Source organism: Rhamphochromis sp. 'chilingali', assembly GCF_963969265.1.
Source record: "Rhamphochromis sp. 'chilingali' genome assembly, chromosome: 1".
NCBI lineage: Eukaryota > Metazoa > Chordata > Actinopteri > Cichliformes > Cichlidae > Rhamphochromis > Rhamphochromis sp. 'chilingali'.
In genome coordinates this window covers 28,951,594-28,966,867 of record NC_137929.1, presented here as the reverse complement: position 1 = coordinate 28,966,867, position 15,274 = coordinate 28,951,594, and the positions used below count along the sequence as shown (strand labels likewise).

Below are 15,274 nucleotides of genomic sequence, written 5' to 3'. Positions count from 1 at the left end.
GTCATGAACTGTTCCCTGCGCTCCTGTGATTTTGATGGACTTTTTGTTTTTTTGGCCTTGTTTCTGGCCCTCCGACCTGGACCCCCGCCGCCCGCCCTTGGTGGGTTGTTTTTGGTTTTGTTTTTCGAGGTTTTGGGGCGTCTGGAATCCGCCCTTAAGGGGGGGGCTCTGTCACAGGCTGGGTCTCCGACCCAGCACTTTGAGCTTTCTTTGTATTGTTCTCATTTTTTGAGATGTTGTTAGTTTTGTGTTATTTCCTATTTGCCTTTAGTTTAGGCAGTTATTGTTCCTGGGTTTTCTATGTTTTGGGGTTTTCTATTTATTTCATCACGTATTAGGTCTGTTAAGTTGTGTTGTCATTTCCTGTTTTATTCTGACAATGTCATGTGTTCTTTGTTCATTGTATTTAGCTTTCCTCTCCTGGTCCTGTCATTAGGTTTATGTCTGTCAGCTGTTTTCCCCCATGTGTCGCCACTTCCCCTGATCACCTCATGTCTGTATTTAAGCCTTTTGTTTTCTTCATGCCATTGTCAGTTCGTCTGTTTATTCTCACCAGAATCATGGTCATAGTCATAGCCTGTTTATTTTCCACCTCGGTCATAGTTATAGTTTTTGGTCTTAGTACCTTTAGTGTTTTGTTTCTTAGTGTTTTGTCAGTTCAGTGTTTTGTTTCTTAGTGTTTTGCCTGTTTGCTTTGGTCTCTTGGTTTATTTCCTGCCGTCATCGCAATAAAGGTTCACTTTTCTGTTAATCATTACTATCCCTCGTCATCATCTGCTTTTGGGTCCTGCTTCCGCACACATCGGCGCACCCCGCCGTGACAGAAGGTTGAGTGATTGTGGTTATTCTGTGTGGCCATCACAATCCTTAGAGAGTCTCTCGGCCTACTACTAATAAACAAGAAAATACAGGATGGCAATCTTCTTCTTAAGTAAAATTGGTGGTTGCCTAGTGATTGGCGTGAAAAAAATTCATGCCAATTTAAAGACCGATTGCAAGTAGTTACATCGACCAGCTGATCACCCAGAGGTTGAGCGTGCAACACCCACCACCTCTCATTTTTGATCGCAAAGCGATTGCACGTTGCCTGTCTCCAAACAATTGCAATTGCCACTGGCTGCAGTCACTCATCAACTGCTAACACACAGCAATTAGTTGGAGTCGGTCCGTGTCAATGAATCAGCTAGTTTCCATCTGGTTGTTTCCTGGTTATATCCATATTAAAAAGCAAAAATGCCAAGCGCCTGTGTCATTTTGCATTTAAATTGCTGTCCTGCAGCAGATGCATCACTATTTTTAAAGCAAACAGAAGGTTTCTACGTTCTGGCTGGACTCTGTATGGACTGTGTATGTAGACTCCTGATTTTTATCACAGCTGCAACTTCACTGCACATGTTTGCAATAGTTTTGGCTTCTAAACACAGATGCATGAGCAATATTATGCTCACAGACTCTGACGTAGCTTCCAAAGTGAAGGAGGAAGTGACACTCTAATGAGCATCAGGGGGCAGCTTCCCACTGGTTGCAAAAAGCCTTAGCTCTGTTAATCTATGACCTCAGTAAACACTTTGCAGATGAGTTTATAGTCACAGTTCCTGACTTTAACTATTATTGAATACAAGATGATCATTTTGTAAGTTGAGGTTCTCTTTAGAGACAAAAAGAAAGGTAGAGCAAGGTATGCTTTAGGGTGGGCCTACCTTATGATTGACCTTATAATGTGAGGAAGAGCAAAACGTTACATAAAGCAGTGATGAAGTCAGATAATTAAAACATCAGGACTGCTTCGGTCAGACACAGCTTGAATGAAGTTAAGCAGCTGCATACTTCTCTCTGTGATGTGGAGTACTGGTATTGGGAACAAAGTCTTTTGAGTTCCTGTCACAAAGAAGCGTTACATTGAAAGCAGAAGTCTTAAGACAGCTTCACCCTCAGTAATCTTGAGTTGACTTCCGATAGCCCCTTGGATTCGTGTATATCCACCAGCCAATCCTCCCTTCCCTTCACGTTTCCATTTATTTCTCCATATGTGGTTTTCCCATCCATCCCTCATCGTCAGACACGAGGGTTCTTTCATTAAGGATTCGGATGATGTGTGGTGGCTGGGTTTTTAGAAACCTTCATTTGTGAACATGTCTCTTTCTTCTTTCTCTTCCACTCTTCCCTGCCATTGTAAACAACTGATTATGCCTTTGAGTTATTCCATCACGTCCTTTTTTTTTCTCTTTCCCAACCTAATGATTCTTGTCATGGCACCGAGCTGAAAATTGAGGCTCTCTCAGATCCCCCAGTGTAACTCAGCCTTTATCTTTCAACTTTCAAATCCCAGAAGCTCCTTAAGTCCTCTCTTAAGTCAGCACCAAAAGCCAAATCTCTCAGTCAATTTACCAGCCAGCCTAGTCGTCATTATTTTGCGCTCGCTGCCATGATCTTACTATCATTAAAATTCATCCCTTACATAACCATCAAGGACGCGATACCGCTCACTGCGAAGAACAGAATACACAGTGTGTGCAAACAAACACACACACATGCGCGCTTGCAGTTTATTTTTATGTTTTTATACACTTATTTACTCTCCCCCATTTTGGCAGAAGCGGTGATTCAAAAGGAATGGATGCTCGGTAAGCGCGAGCCCTGTGTGAAATATTCAAATGGCGCCCTATTTACATAGGCTGGAGAGTTTCTCTCCCACTGCCATCACATGTTTGTTATGTGATATAAAAAGAGAGACAGCGGCAACTCCAGAGACCTCATCCCCATATATTATGCGCCAAGCGCATTCTTTTTATAGCAAGTATAAACACATTAGTTTGCTGCATTAAAATCCACTCAAAATGTTGGCAGTTGTCAGGGTTTGGACAAAAGATACGCCATGTCTTCCTTTACAATAGGTGAAGTGTGTGTGTGTGTCTTTGGTGAAGGATAGAGTGTTTGAAGAGACTAGCAGTAGAGAGTTTGTTGTGTGTGCTTATGCAAAGATCCAGTGTGCTCCCACACCTGTGTGCGAAGGAGCACTTCTCAGTGTGTTTGTGTGTGTGTGTGTTCGGCCGCGCTGCCAGACGGCTGCTATCTTTGCAAGTCAGACGGGCAGAGAGGCTGCCGAGGCACGCCAAACGTTTGAAGTGCTATTCTCTCCCAGAAGTTCGATCCACCCCGAGGAAATTTGTCATGTTGTTCTACCTTTCTGATTCCCATATGGCGGGGTTGAGTGGAAGGGTATTTGTCCTTATTTGCTGTCAGCGTCTCAATACACACAAACACTGGTTAAAGTAACTAAGAAATTAGTTTTTCGCCTCGCTGCATTTTTTCCCCTTCTCCTGTTAGTTTAATATTTTCATTCAGCCAGCATCCATCATTCGGTCATTCATTCCGGGTGGGGTTTTTTTCCCAACCAAATGACTCAACAAACGCTGATAGCCTCAATATTTTCCACCACAGAATATATCCTCTCGCCATTAACTCTGAACCGAATGTCTTCCTTTTCAATAGTTAATTAACCCGCACCCTCCTCCTTTCGCTTCCCATATTAACGTGAGCGACTCCTTCGCGACCCATCGAGACCTCTAACCAGTAAGTGAAAATGAGACGGAAAGGAGAAGATGAAAGGGCGGCGAAAGAGAGACGTAGATGGCAAAAAAGAGAGAGAGAGAGAGAGAGGGGCATGTTGTCTAGAGCCAGAGAACCTCAAGAGTGATTCAGCCATTGTTACTCATCCCCTCCTTTTTGCAAGAGGGCTCATGTCATGAGTATTTTAAGTGCTCTCCATTCCGTTGTTCTCCTTTAATCCTGTTAGATAACTCTTTTTCTCCCTCCTCCTTCTGAGTCTTTCTATTTCTTCTCTTTCCTCCTCCGCTCCCCCGCTGCCCACTCAGCAAACGGCGAGTCTTATGCTTTCTGCCACAAGGAAAAGATAGCATGCCTAAACAAGGTAGAGAAGGAGAAAAAAAGAGGGGGGGGGGGGGGGGGGGGGGAGAGGAAGTGGAAGGGAGGAATGCAGGAGAGGGGAAATGACAAAGATGTGGCAGTACTGGTAGGTGTTGGAGAAATGCACTGGCGAGTGCAGGATCATTTTTTATGAGGAGGGATGAGCGTGGACGAGAGCCAAGGCAGTGGCGAGTGGGTTGTGGAGTGGAGCCTGCACCGCAGCTTGCTGTTAGGACGCAGCGAGTTTGATTTGAAATGCGCGTAACTTGGAAGGTGTTTTAAAATTCACAATCTGAATAATTAAAAACAAACTAAAAAAAGTAGCCAGACTCGGCGCGACGGGACGCCTCTCTGCGTTTGATCCCGTTCTCCATCACGCTCATTCAAACAATCCTGCACGTGGCTAACGCGGACACGCGCAATTTACACAAACGCAACAAGCGCTCTGGCATGAAAGTGCATTTGTAACGTTAAGACAGAGCTGCCTTTTCCCGTTGCCACCTTCTTTTTTTCTAAACATCTGATGATAGTAGGTTGAATCACACTTAGATCCAAACAATACGTGATGCAATGTTTCAAACCTGCCTTGTAACCACTGTGCGAAACCATCAACACTCCATCAGCCTCAAAAGAAGTCTGCTTCACATAAAATACATTTCCCACAAGCCAGCAGTTGCCAGCCCCGTCGTTTTGCATGAGGACTATCGCAAATGAGGAAGCGGCGGCGGTAGGCGTTGCTTCGCCCAGACGAGGTAGCCACTTAGCACAGGTGAGGTGGGGCAGCCACATTTTTGCAGCTCTTTCTGTGGGAGAGGGCAGAAAAAATGGATCACAGCAGTACAGGAAGATTTGCTTAAACCAATAGCACAGACTAGTGGTGAATGCTTAGAATTGCATGAAAGCTGCAAGTCTTGGATCTGTGCGTTATTTTCTTTTTTTTCTTTTTTTTTAGCATTTTCAGTTACATTCAGTCAAACTCAACAACCCTGAAATCAGCCATCATTGAATGTGTGTAATTTCCACTGATATATGGTTATTGCATTTAAGCAACTCCATCACCACCACTTACTTAAACAAGCCCAAACCTCCTCATTTGCATTCCGAGCACCTGACGGATCCCTCGCTTCCTCTCTCTGCCAAAGAAATTAATTCAACACAAAGAGGAGGTGGGAGGGGCTGGCACTTGTGCTGGGAAGGATTTGCATGACCCAAAAATGCCCTGCCTCTTCTCTGACTCCATAAATCAAAGGGATAGAGAGAATCCCCCCGATGCCTCCTTTCTTTGTCCTCAAAGGTGATAAATTGATCCCCCGGTCGGCTAATAAGCAGAGGCACAGGGCGGCCCGAACTTCCCAAAGATTTATGCGGGCGAGAAGTGGATTTATAGCGCAGGAAATGTGAAAGATCTGGAGAACTAAATCTATTTACTTTATTCTTACTACCGATGCTCATGAGGTTTGAGATGGAAACTCCACAGGGGCACACCCCCACCCCCCTTCACCCTCCCTGGGGGGCGCAAACGTCAAAGAAGCAGGGAACATCCGTCACGGAGGCAATAAATGAGGTGGAATTCCCCACTTTTGATTGATGAGCGCTTGCTTCCGGTGGCAAACATTCTCAATCCGCACGCCCACCGCCCTTGGATGTGGCACCGTTCGGCACAGTTATGATTAGGTTTCATTCCTGGACTTTGCCGAAAACCAATATGAACAACACTTCTTAGGTTTGTCAGCGGTCTTGTCCGAATATAGGGAGGAAAAGAATGTAGAAGGCAATCGAACAGCTTGCAGCTTTTGCCAGACACGAGACCTTTTAAGGCAACTCAAGCAGTCATCTTAATGACGAGAGGTACACTGACAGGAAAAGCGGTCTTTTAAGAAGATGATCAATGCTATCATCTTCTCTAAGGCTGACTGGGAAAAAAGGGGGCAGAATATAGTGGCATAGAGTTTCCTAAGAGTGCCAAAGACTGGTGGAGCTACCCCCATCACCACCGCCACCTCCTCCTCTTCTGTCTTCCTTCCTCTTTCATTCTCTTCCTCTAGAGTCTCCCACTCTAGCGTTAATGTGTTTTCCCTCTTCCCTGTTGCACCCCATCTGATTTCTCACCTTTTCCCCTTTCCGCATGTCTTCCTTTCCCCCTCTTTTTCTTTTCTACCGAACCTCCTCTTTTGCTCCCCGTCTACCGCACACCATCTTACTCACTCCCCTCCTCACACCGACAGCATGCTTATCCTGTTGCGTTGATGAGATATTTGAACGATTACCATTATGCATGCTGACCAGATTATGATAGCCTTTGGGGAGGAGTGGTTTGAGCGTGATGGAAAGTTTTCCGCATGATAGAAACTCCGCTGATAAGTGGGCTTCGGCTGCAAGCGAGGGAGAGGGGAGCGCGGAAGGGATGACGTCGCCGCTCGCTCGTTCTCCACCCGAACACCAATAGCCTCTCCGATTCGTCAGAGCTTGCGTCGAAGCTGCGCGGCGGAGCGGTTTGGCGTGGAACAAAACTCGTTTGAGCTACGACATTTGACTTGTCGTATCAAAGGATATCACTGGGTAGCTCCGCTAATAAAGCCAAATGTGCAAATGCAACCCATGAGGGGGAGAAAAACAAGTTTGTGCTTCATCGGTGACTTCCGTATACCTGAAACTTTGAATTCCTCACCGAGACAGCTCGCATGGTAAATTTGATATCCGTCAACATCAGCCCGACTGTTGCAAACCTATGCAAATATGTCTAAAATATCAAACCTCCTCTCTCCTAAAAACATACCTTTTTTTATTATTTTTTTTTATTTCTGTTCTCTTTTCCTTTTTTGGGTAGGATGACAGCAATCCTGAACAGACACATGATGCAGTATATAACTAATTCTGCGTCTGTGCCGCAGAGGCAGCTCTGGGTACAGAGAGAGAAAGTGAAAGAAGCAAAAAAAAAAAAAGCAGATCCCAAATGCTCATTTTTAGCTGGCTTGTTTGGGCACAGCGCACCAGAGCTGACGAGCTGAGCACAGAGTTTTTGACACAATGGTGTCAAACTCGGGACTGTGATGTTCAGCTCGCACAAGTGAATAGCGGTGCACCTGCTGGCAACACGCAGACACAGACACAAACAGACTGTTATCAAGTCTGAGTGGTAATTAGTGTGTTTGGGAGTGCTGCGAATCATAATGACTCATTTGCCTTACATTGTTTCATTAAAGAGGCTTTCGGAGACATGGCATATGGAACCTACTGGAAATGCTGAAGCCATTTGGAAATGGCAGTGCTGTTAAGCATCCGTTTTAAAATGATAACAATTATAATATCAAAGTTGTTGTCTCTGTCAGAGTTTTGTTTCTTCACTCCTAGTCTAATCAAGCATTTAGCAGATGGGCTGTTCTGTGTTTTCAGTGCCACACTGGGGCCAGCGCTAGGTTGAACTATGATCCTCTTTATTTTCATTTTTAATCTTTCTCTAAATTGTGTAAGAAAACAAGCCCGTTCATTTAAGCCATGTCTAATAATTTCTTTTGCTTTAATCAACTGAACCTGGTACTCAAGAACATGAAGTAAGTTATCACCCAATGCTGTTTCTCTACAATGAATTTTCCCCCTTTTTCAGCTCAGTGTTTTGGTGTTATTCCCTGCAGCTCCCTTTATAGCTAGCTGTCACCGCTCTAATTAGCGCCTTTGCTTCAAGCAGCTGTCTTCAGTGACAAACATGGTTAGGAATGAGTTCCTAACAATCCTGATCCTGAGATATTCATGATAATAACCCTCTTTGATCTAAGTCCTCATATATGCCAACTCTAACCCTAATCCCACCCCACACTTTGGGAAAGCAGCACCTAGCATTGCTAGCAAACGATGCTATGTAATGTCAAACTAAAACAAATGCCTGAATAATGAAATTATCTTAACTATAACGATCAATGAGATTCAGAAGTTTTGCTTTTGTATCATTTTACATAGTTTATCATTATCATGCATCACATTATAAAACATCTGAAAAGCTTCTGTGTTATTTACAGTAAAATGTGTCCACAGTATAGGCGACATAAGCGCGATTGTTATGTTGGCTGGTTTTTGTCATGTACGACTTCTATGCATCAAACTGTGATAAAATCCACATAACTGCACTGTTAGGTATATGGTTATATGGTGTATAAACCATATCGTTAGCTTCATAGCATAAGTGCCTAAGTCATTGACTTAGTCAAATGACTTAGGCAATTATGCTATGAAGCTAACGATATACCATATACTGGTATATGGTTTAAAGTCTGCACTTTTGACCCAAGTGAAGATGATCTTGCTGCTGGATCGTCTTAATTGGGTCATGTGATGTGAACGCACCGGCGCCTCTGTTGGCTCCAGAGGGTTAATAAGCAGAAATCACATGAGTTACATTCCAGTGGAGCATTTATTTTCCAGGCTGCAGTCTCTGCAGAGGTCCTTGGCTGAGGCTCTGTTAGCCACGCCACAGTCTCAGCTGAGGACCAAGGGTGACTGGGCTTTTTCTGTTAGGGCACTCACTGTCTGGAAGAATCTCCCTGAGGAGGGCAGCTAGCTGAGAGCCTGATTGTCTTTTAAATGTCTCTTAAGGACATATTTTTATAAGTAGGCTTTTTCAATGCTTCCACTTTGAGCCACTTTTATGCCGTCTCCTATTTTGTTTCATCACCTCGTCTTCTTATTGTTGTTTTTGACAGTTTTATATTGCTTTTAATTTATTTGATAGTTTTAGAGCCCGTCTGACACATTATATTGCCAAATGAATTCACTTGTCTGCCTTCACACATATGAACTTGAGCAACATCCTCTTCTTAATCCACAGGGTTTAATATGATGTTGTTCCACCTTCTGCAGTTATAACAGTTTCAACATTTCTGGGAAGATTTTCCACGTGTTTACGAGTGTTTATGGGAAATTTTGACCATTCTTCCAAAAGCGCATTTGTGAGACACCCAAAGTCTTGCTCTAATTCATCCCAAAGGTGTTCTGCTGGTTTGGGGTCAGGACTCTGTGCAGGCCAGTAAACTTCCTCTACACCAAACTCGTTCATCCATGTTTTTATGGACTTGCTTGTGCACCTTTGTGCACAGTCAGGAGGGAGCCGACCCCAAACTGTTTTCATGAAGTTAGGAGCATGAAATTGTCCAAAATATCTTGGTATGCTGAAGCATTAACAGTTCTTTTTACTAGAACTAAGGGGTCGAGCCCAGCTCCTGTAAAGCACCAAACTTTACACCTGTTACAATGCAAGGAAAATTAATGACTGACTTCTTGCACAGGCGGGATCCTGTCATGGTACCACGCTGGAATTCACTGAGCTCCCGAGAGCAACCCATCGTTTCACAAATGTTTGTAGAAGCAGTCAGCATGGCTAGATGCTTGACTTAATATGTATGATTTATACGTATGTATGGAAGTGATTCCAACACTTGAATTCAATGAACTGGATGGGTGAATATAATATAATGTATAATAGCTGGCTGATATTATCAGCCGATAGCGTCGATTTGGCAATTCTTAGTAATAAATTAAAATTTCAAAGGTAAAGAAAACCAACTTTTACCAAGTTATCAGTGTTGATGTTTCTGATGTTGCAACTCGTATATCACATTTTAAATTATAAATGTATAAATATTATAACTGGTCTGTAAATCGTTAACTAGTCCTGCATTCAGCATCAGAATGTTTTTAGTCTGCCTTTCTAAAGTATCTTTGTCATGGTCCTGGGCCGTGTTGGCCCAGTATTCTTAGTTCTCTTGTATTTTTGTATTCAGTTCCCTGTTTAGGTTCTGTTTCCTGAGTTGCCCTGTTATGTGGTTCCCTGTGTGCTTTCCCTTTGTGACTCTCACCCCCTGTGTGCCCCTCTATGTATTCATGAGCCCTTGTCCCCTTTCGTGTTTTATTCCATGTTTTCCCCAGCCTGTTATGTCTGTGTTCTCCCCGTGCTCTCTCCTCCTGTCTGAACCTCTGTACTTCCTGTTTTACTTTGACAGTCTCTCGTCAGTATGCGTCATGTTGTGTTCACTCCTGCCCTGTCTCGTTATGATTATCTGTGTCAGCTGTGTTCCCCGTGTGCTCCCACTTCCCTCGTTAACCCTCTGTGTATTTATGTCTGCGTCTCCCTCAGTTCTGTGTCGTAGTCTCCCTCATGCTGCGTGGATTTCCCTGTGTCTCTCTCCAAGTATTAGTTTATTGTGCCCAGTTTAAGTTTTGTATTTTCCTGTCATCTTGTCAGCAATAAAGCTGCCTTTTGAGTTCATCCCTTGAGTCCGTGAGTTTTGCGATTGGGTCCTCATCCTGCCTGCCACACAGCCGACCATGACAATCTTGGTGCCAGAAGCTCTGAACTTGTTTTAGAGTAATATTGCAACAAACTCTGAGCTCACCCTCCATACCCAGTCCATTTCCTGCTCTGCTTATACAAGCTCGATGGCGCCGTGATTCCTTTCGCTTTGTCAGCGGCACAGTGCGTAGTGTATTACCACTCATTTATGACTAGGTGAGATCTTTCCAGCATTCAGTCATAGCACTAAAAGAATATACAAATAGGAATTTGATTTTCTTTTTTTTTTCTAACTGCTCCCACTTGACTGGCATTTTCGAAGCCGTGTATCGATGGAAGTGATGTCTTCACCTCTCTCTCTCTCGTTCAACATTCTGGTGGTTTTATGAGACGAGCTGGTGTCTCTGTTGGTTACTGTTCAGGGGGAAGGTCATAAATGGGCGATTTATGTCTGAAGTATAGCCAGGAATGCTGATGCTACTGTCAGAGAGCAGAGATACTGTCTGGTTTGACTCACATTTAATGGAAACTATAAAGTCCACAACTGCATGTCCTAACTCACTCACTTTCCAGTATGTGCTCACACAGGGACGGAGTTAGCATAACTGGCAGACAGAAATTGTATAGAAAGGCGTAATAAGGCAGACGGACGATAAATTTGCTCTGCGTGACACCAGAGAAGGGTTCACATTTTCAGCGTCTTGCAACACATTTCTGGACTAATTTGCAGTATAAATGCACCAAGTGTACCGCCGGCGCTAAAACTAATCATCATAGAGACAAATGAGAACACTTCATTAGCGCTTAGAGTTCCAGCGGTGTCCGCATGTGTACAAATGCTACTCTTGCAACACAATTTCACAATTTGATAAGTGCAAAGGTATTCATTACCACAGCGCCAGCTAACGTGATGCTTGCATTGATTACTGCAACTACTTTTTTTTCCTCAACAGCTCTTATGTGGACTTCTACACCACCATTGTTAAGTTATGGGCATTTTAATTGCTGTAGACAGGGGTCCATTAGCATAGCTACTTGGGTGGCCTTGGCCATGTTTCTCTAAATCATTAAGCTAATTATACAAGCTAATTAATCAGTATGCTTGGAATGGGCTGCTCGAGCAGACGCTGCTCTTTGTTGGCTTGCATAATGAAACGGGTCCATTTTTAGATGGGGTGAAAAATGGAGAAGGGGAGGGAGAAAGAAACTTTGATCTCAAAAGTAAACATATGATTTTTGCATATCAAGTGCTTCGGCAAAGTGGGTGTGGGGAAGAAAAAAAATGATGTGAAGTAGGTTTGCAGATGCAGAAAGTCAAGCGAGATTCACGTTTGTGGCGCTTTGAAGATTGCTTGAAGACAGCGGATAGGGGAGGTAGTTTGTGCTGCGGTGTCCAACATCCAGTTATCCGTGTGGGGTGTTTTTTTTTTTGTTTTTTTCTCCACGGGAGGCAAACGCAGCCAGAGATCTGTCAATCACCTGTGCCACTGTGACATCTGAGGGTAGTCAGACAATCTCAAGGGCACGTGTTTTACTTAACTGAAGCAAACGTAGACGACTTAATATTTATGCCTCTACCTAAGAATGAAAATCAGCCTTTATACTGCTTGGATATTGTGTCCCTTTTCACAACACAACCTGAAACCACATTCAATTAAAGCCCCAATTACATGCACTATGTCATTATAACTGGCTGTGTTTGTGTGTGTGTGTGTGTGTGTGTGTGTGTGTGTGTGTGTGTGTGTGTGTGTGTGTGTGTGTGTGTGTGTGTGTGTGTCAAGCATATACTTATGCTTTCTTGCACGCTTTTTAAAACAAGGCACTGTCAGAAATTATTACTTCCAAGCAGACATAACCAAACATCCTGCCATCCTGTCTTCAGCAAAAGGTGCAGACACTGTCAGCATTCATGCAGGAGTTTTATTTTTAGCAGCTCTCATTATGCACAATGGAAAGTCATTTTCTCAAAGTGCATGAAGCATGTTTACAAACCTAATAGGGCTGCGGTGATAACGCATCAGCGCGAAGACACTACAGTGTGTGCCAGCTCATGCTCGTCTCCGTTCACCTCGGTGCGGTGACTCTGTATGCAAACTCAGCACTGGCGTTCGGTACACCGATGTAAGTGTTTAGTGGTGAATGGACTAAAGCGTGACACGTCCTGACCTCTTTGTCTCTTTACCCGCAGGGAAATTCGGAGGAGTTCTGTTCTTTCGTCGCTCTGGTCCGAGGCAGCAATCGCAGCTGATTATTCCAAACGGGTAAGATTGAAAAAAAAGAAAACAACAACAACAACAAAAACTCAAACCCTACAATTGTGTTATTTAATCTGAGAAACTCCACTGATGACAGCCACTCCACTGGGGGATTTCTTTTTTTTTCTACCTCCAGCGTTCAAATGTCAGCAGTGCAGGAGAATAATAATGTCAGCCCACAGAAATCAAATCAGGGGTCAGACAAATAAATGATGTTAGTATGGATTAAGATAAAGGTAGAATACATGTCAGGACATGATGCATTGCTCACTTGTAGATAATATTTTTCTTCTTTGTCTGACTTTTATTATGAATCGGGATGAATGTTGCACAAACTATAGAAAAATAAATGAGTGCCTTTGCAAAGGCAGTTTTATTCAATAACAGCTTGAGATTAATTCCACTCATGCTGTCAGTAGGCTACCATGTTGGGCTGATGACACACAAAGCATGCTAACGGTGCCCTCTGCAGTACAGGGATCTCCACTGCTGCTACTCTACAGTTTTAAGAGCAAAGCTGTTCTCATATGAAGACTGTGTGATGCACGCTGTTCACACCTCTCACTATATTTGCTCCTGCAAACACCCTGAATCTTCAGAATCACCTGCCGTATTAAAATAGCGTTATTGCAGTGTATAATTATGCTGTAAAGCCGTGTCGTGACACTAACGCTTTAATCTGCACTAACTAAAGTTCCCACAACTGCAAACGCCGAACTGTCCTCGGCTAAATCATGATGTCTCTCTCATTATCATCATCATAATAACGTTCCAGCTGGGATAATTAAAAGTACAGTTCATGTCCTTTGGAAATGAAGCCAAGTTTTACCCTCTATCACAGCGGTGTTTTTCAGATCAATGAACAGTCCCGTGGTTTCCCCCGGAGGACTTGCGGGTGCAGCTGTAATTGGAGCGTTTGTGTTGCTCTGAGTTACTGCTCCCCGGGCAGAGGCCAGCGCACACCAGAACATTCTTCCACATGTCCACAGGATTTCCAATGAACTCATCAAATACACTCGTAGGGGAAGCGTGTTGAGATCAAATTATCACACGCTCAGTTCTTAAGGAGGATTGAGACCCTCATTTTTATTTCCTGTCCCTGCTGGCAGCATCACATATATCCCTAAGTGTGTTAAATGAGATCGCAGGCACTAAGAATGAAAGATCTTTTTCAACAAGGCTTCGGATGCTACTCAATGCCTTGTTGTAATTACCGGGAGCATTTGTAAAAAAAATTGGCAGGAGGCGCAGGTGGCACACTGATTCAAATTAACGACAAATGCGACATGCGTGGAAAGGCTAGGCAAAGACAGTTAAATACAGATAAGTGAGGAAGGCTAACTTTGCGTCAATGACAGGAGCAGAGTTGTCACTATCACGCTTCGCTACTGTTGGAAGCCATTCGAGTGCCCTGTTTAAGAGCCATTAAGTCATTAAATTTAAATCGAATTTGCTGTTTCTTTTCAGGGAAGAAAAAAAAACATTAGGGGCACTGTTGTTAAAAAGATGCTGTAATGCATTTTTACCAAGAACTGCGGGTACATAGGTGCCCTACGCCTGTCAGATGGAGTCGTGTTATATAAAGTGGAATTCACAGCAGTAGCAGGTGACCTGGTTTAAAATAGCAGCCGAGAAGAAAAAAAGTTTCCTGAAAGTAGGAAGTCTACTTCCTCATAGTGCTTACAGTACCTGTGAAGTGACCCGTTAGCACTGAAAAATGATGCGTCTTTGGAGTATTAAACAACCGAATCACTTAAAACTGTACAGTGTTGCTGGCTTTTACTGCGTCATTGACGTGGCTCTAATACTAAAATAGCTTTTTGTTGCAAAATACAAAAGTAGTCTTTATTTTTGTGTTTTGGCACAAACTGTTAGATGGGTAGGTTTAAGCTCTTTTGGAGCAGGTTAAATTGTCAAGGATACAAAAGTAGGTGTAGCGTTTAAGACTAAACTGGCTTCAGTATATTATATCATGGTTGGCACTGTGTGTGTGTGTGTGCATCCATCCAAGTGTTGTGGGCCAGACCTGGCTCCAATGATTTATTACACTGCTTGAAGGGATTTGTACTTTCATGAGGTCACATGAGTAGCATGTCAGTCAGGCATAGCAAAGTGTTCTCTTTGGCCCTGCTGGCAATTGGTAGGCATGCCAAAACAGAAAGAAAGAAAAAAATCCTGTTTCCAGCACATATTCAGGTACACCAGCAGGTACGCAGTCTTACACCCACACCCACACACTTACAGAACCAAATACTGTAATCCAGCTTAGCACTGCTTTATCACCTGAGCAGGAGGCAGACGTTATGCAAATGCACGTAAGATATTCCAGAGGCACGTCAGCTTAAGCCTGCCTTTAAAATGTCTTTTGAGAGGTTAATTCTATGCAAATAGAGCATCACGAGTTGAAAAACGAGATGGGTATTTTTCTAATAACACTAAGAGGAAGCCACTTAGATGCAAAGTGGAGTCTTTCAGATTGACCTGGGGTAATCATTACGAGCCTAAAGGTAGTACAACGTTTTTTCTTTTGGCCAACATTAATCTGCAAAATTCAAATGAAAATTAAACATAGCTATGTTCATTTGCATGCTCTTTTCTTAATGTGCATATTCCTACCAGATGTGAATTTATATGTTTATTGATGATGCACTTGATGAATTTGAAGATACAGTCACCATAGATTTGTTTTTACGGCTTTCTTATGTGCACCTTCAGGTTTCTTTCATCATTTTGTTTGCAATATTAAAATAGTGGGTTACAAAAAAAGCTGTAAGCTGGAGACGATGTTTTACAGTTTTAAAGTGAACAAAGA

The 15,274-nt window shown here is 43.2% G+C and overlaps 1 protein-coding gene across 2 annotated transcripts in view; it reads left to right on the top strand.

Annotated features, from left to right (window-relative positions):
* The window catches only part of LOC308402910 (receptor-type tyrosine-protein phosphatase delta-like), a 421,888-nt gene that overhangs the window by 156,147 nt on the left and 250,467 nt on the right, over positions 1–15,274 (top strand). For both annotated transcript variants that reach the window (XM_080892054.1, XM_080892053.1), the window contains exon 5: positions 12,396–12,468. The gene's annotated coding sequence lies outside the window, so the exon portion shown is untranslated. The remainder of the gene's footprint in view (positions 1–12,395; positions 12,469–15,274) is intronic.